Source organism: Pinus tabuliformis, chromosome 9 (assembly GCF_031772625.1).
Source record: "Pinus tabuliformis cultivar Carrire ecotype Pingquan chromosome 9, CPIR1, whole genome shotgun sequence".
In the NCBI taxonomy this organism is placed as follows: Eukaryota; Viridiplantae; Streptophyta; class Pinopsida; order Pinales; family Pinaceae; genus Pinus; species Pinus tabuliformis.
The window spans coordinates 927823586-927828140 of record NC_142307.1 but is presented as its reverse complement, the minus strand read 5'-3'; the positions used below and the strand labels follow the sequence as shown (position 1 = coordinate 927828140).

Here is a 4555-nt window from a genome sequence, read left to right as displayed (position 1 = left end):
AAAGATAAGCAATAGAGTTGGTCCTCTTTTACAAAGATAACCAGTGAAGTTAGTCATGTTGAACTTGAATTTAGTTGGAAAAGTATCCTCAAATTTAAATAGAATGATTATAGATTTTTTTAAATCAATTCAGTAGAATAATGCTAATCTATTTTATTTCCTTTTTAAATGCAATTTCTATAATATATTTTCTTTCTTCTAAAACATGGTTTCCAACGTGACTTTTTATCCATTAGCTGGCCTTTATAATATGATTAATTAAATAAGATTAAACTATAGATTTTTTTAAGTTGATAAAATGCTCTTAATAAATTGTACGAAAGTCCGTGAATAGAGGCAAACCATTTTGATACTTTAATTAAATTTAGTAAAAAAATTACACATCACTAATTTTCCTTTGACCTTATATAAATAGCTACGTACTTATACTCGTGAGTATCGAGTATAAGTACGTACTTATACTGGTCAGTATAATAGAAGCAATTGCTTCATGTAAAAGGACTTTTTTCGTCAATAAAGAAATATTTTTTTTTGGTTAAACTTTGCATAAGATCAGTATATCAGTTATTAGTCCCTGCCTGGGACTCTTAGCAATCGATCGTGCATTGACTGCCTATTAATTTCTTGTTTGACCAAAAAATATTGCTATACATCACAATTTTAACCAAAGTTTTCATATTAAAAAATAATATAAAATTTATTATGTAATTGCTGATTGGCCAACAAAGTTGAGGGTCTTATTGCGGGCTTCGCAGGTTTCAAGACGAGTAAAAGTAAGATATCCTAAGTTTTTGGTACCTCTTCTGCCTTGCGGCAAACTTTTCTGATATCCAAAGTTTTCAAGTGCAAAAGATATTCAACTTTTCTGCTATCCAAGGTTTTTTCGTGCAAAAGATTTTTATATCCAAACTAAATATAACTTTATTAACATGTACTATACCATATTTTCATCGGTCGAAGGGGCGAGCCGCGGGAGAGAGCATCGCCTTGGCGACCAACTAGTGATCTCTGCTCAGGGATCCAATCAACGAGCCTCATACACTTTGAAATGGGTGATATGTCTGCGAAACCTTAGCCGATTATACGTGTCTTCAGGGAGTCTACACTTCTTTGTATATCGCACCTGTGCTTCACTTAGCATTCTGTCAGCTTATAGTAGGTTTCTATGGCTACATGCATGAGGCTCCACCTATCATCTCCTGGTGCATTAGCTTGCATGTAAGGCGCTTCGAACCATTTGTCATCTCCCCATGTACTCGCTATATTAGCTTACTGATACTTCTTTGGTTTTGGTTCTTTTCTCCTCTGCGCGGGGAGTCCTGAGTGCTCCCTCCGTGTCTTGGCTCACATTTGTTTCAGGGAAGGCTTTCTTCCTTTCGTTTTCTAGTATTCTACCTAAATTTTTTAGCTTTTCGGCTCTTTGTAGACAAGTTTTCGGTCTCTCTGCATCCTTCTGATATCCTAGTCATAAGGAGGTGCTTTCGATTATCAATATATTCTAGTTTCAGTTATGTAAAAGGAAGTTTTTCTATCATCAACTCTTTGGGAGCTGCTATGATGGTTTCGGGCTAGTGGCGTTTTTCAAGCTATTCGGTGCTCTGCTCTCCTGGGCTACGCATTTTAAAAGTTAGTGATATCGTTTTTCTTTCTCTCAATTTTAGTTGATAAAGAGTCGTTTCTCTTCGCCTATTCTGTGTAATGGAACATACAGAATATATGAGTTTAGTTTTGCAAGAATATATATAGCATCTCTATAGATTATGAATTCATATACGTCCCGAATTTCAGATTCGGATTTCAACTGTTTATCAGTGATGTGATCTGGTAGATAGGATGTAATTGTCTTTGAATGTCGGTCTCTACTCTATCTAGTTCTTTCATATGGTCATTATTCATTAGTCGTATTTGGGCTCCCTTTCTGAACATTAAAAATTATATAGTTCTATCAAAACCATGTTCAGATTTTGGTATCAAAATTGGGCCATGGTGGTGTAAATGTGGCCATTGTTATTGTTGCTGCATTATTTTCCCTGAATCGTCATAGTTCTCCGAAGGTCCGCCATTCTATCTCTCTTGATTTAGAGGGTGATTTCCCTCTGGGTGTCTGTAGTCGCAATTCGAATTTTTGATCCCTCTCACCTACCAACTTAAGGGATATTAATCTTATTACTTATTGATAGCTGTCAATATGGATCCCTCTGTCATAGTGACTCTTCCATTTATTATGGATGTCAAAATCAATGCCATCCTAGTAGATCTTTTCTCATTTTGGTCAAGGCATATCACATGCCTTTGGTCTTCTCTTTTCTTTTTCGTACGCCGCCATTCCTCGTATACCCCCGTGAGTTAATTTTAATATGTGTCGAGATATTAAGGTACATTGCATTTCTTTTCTTTGCTTCTGCTTCTCCCTCTCGGTACCCACCCTCTGATGGCAGTCCAACCAACAGGTATATTATCATTATCATTATATTAACTTGTAGCACTAGAAACTATGGATCGTTTAAAAAGCTATGGATAGTTGAAATTATGCAAGATACTTAGGGCCATGTAGCTGGCTTAGTTGAATTCAATTGAAATTCTTGAAATTAATGCAAGCTATACTTGATTATCATTCGCAATTTTATTGAAATTCTAGTTGATATTTATTTACAATTTTGATTTCAGGTGAGCTCTCTGATACCCAACTCACGGAGGTTCCTGGGGAAAATGGGTGTAAGTTGAAGTTAATGCAATTAGATAGTTAGGCCCGTGGCTCCCCTAGTTGAATCCAATTGAAATTCTTGTTGAAGATAATGCATGGTAGTTAGGCCTGCTTAGTTCAATTCAATTGAAATTCTGTTGAAATTAATCCGAGAGATTCCCGCATTTGTTGTGGCAGAAAACAAAAACTTGGCAGAGAGAGCTAATGAATTTCCTCATAAAGGTGCATACCTATGCCTAGGGATTCTCCATTCGTCATGGCAGACAACAAAAGCTTGGTGGATATAGTTAATGGATTTCCTCACATAGATGCATTGGTGGTGGCGGAGGTTATGCTTAGTGTTGAAGCTTTTGAAAACTTGCATGGATTTCCTGGGAGCATAGTTTTCCTTGCCTTAGATTTCGATTCAATTCTAGATATCAAGGTGGTTGTCGCTTTTTTGTTATGTCTTTCTGGTTCTGCCGGTTGGTCTTTGAATTCTGGAATCAGAGCTCCCAGGACTTAGTTTTATGTACTAAGGATGATTGTATCTCTATGCGTTTACTAAATGCAAATTATAGGTCTTTCAATAGTGATAGCATTTGAAGCAAAAATTCAATTTCCTAGCACCGCTTGTATTTTGATATGAAGTGTTTGCTTATATTAGGCCAACACAAACATGAAATGTTTTTAGTTGTAGGCATGATCTTCTTATACATTTCATTTGCAAGCTTCTACTAGCTCTGTTGATTAAATAAATGACATTATATATTCAAATAATATTGACATCAAGTAGTAACAAGAGGTTTGTGTTATGGAATTTAATCTATATACTAAACATGAGATCTATTTTTTAACCCATATTTTTTTGGTAATTTTGTTGGTGAAAACGATGAAGCGTAAATTCCTTTTGTTTTAACATTTTTTTAAGGTTTGGTATTTATTGGTACGAGTTTTTCATTTATATTAACCCTAAATAGATCATCACATTTAAACATTTCAATTCCAATTCAGATTTATTTCTTTATTTGTTGAGTTTTCATGATGAGCAATTGGTGCTCTATGTTGAGACCAAGTGTCCTTACAGATGGCGTATATCCACTTTTATGATTCTTACAATGTTTAATTATAGGTTGACTTAACAACCATTACTATCGTTGAGAATTCAATAAGTACTAATGTGAAGAGATGTGAAAAGATAAAGGAAGCTAAGTATGTTCACACTTTTGAAAGGGAAATCCAATAATTCAGAAGGTAGAGCCTAGCTGGAAGAAAGATTGGGAAGCTGAAAACACTATTGAAGAGTTCAAATATGTGCCCAATCAAATCCATTGTTTAAAAGAAAAACCAATACAGGAATGAGCAACTGTCAAAACTCCTAAATACTCATTTTATAATTGTTTAGTGTTATAATTGTTTAGTGTTTATTGGCAATACGGCAGGGACTACCGCTACATAACCAATACCTATCTAGTTTCAACAAATACCTTCATGTTTAGTTTCTCAATTAACACATTAAATGTCTACTATGTATGCGATTGTTTTCTTTAGCATAATTTCTAGTTTTCTTCCTTTAGTAGTCCTCCACACAATATTTATGAATAAAAATATAACCATAAGTTTTCTACTATATAAAATTTATAAAATAAAACAAAACAATTAGCCCTTTTCTCTTTATAGTTCAAAATTCTCTAATAAAATTATAACTAACTCTTTTCCTTTTCTTTTACTATGGAAAACTATGGAAAATGAGTAAGTAAAATGTAACTAAATTATTTTCTTTCTTCTACATAGAATTTGCTAATGAAAAACATAATTATTTACTTTTTCCAAAGAAAAAAGAACAATAGGTAAGGACACTAACTTCAAAAT

At 34.0% G+C, this 4555-nt stretch overlaps 1 long non-coding RNA gene across 1 annotated transcript; it reads left to right on the top strand.

Annotated features, from left to right (window-relative positions):
- Positions 1-2388: 2388 nt before the first annotated feature.
- On the top strand, positions 2389-2998 carry LOC149151794 (uncharacterized). The gene is made up of 3 exons (XR_016262236.1): positions 2389-2450; positions 2668-2715; positions 2882-2998. It is a non-coding gene; the product is annotated as an uncharacterized LOC149151794 (long non-coding RNA).
- The last annotated feature ends 1557 nt before the right edge of the window (positions 2999-4555 follow it).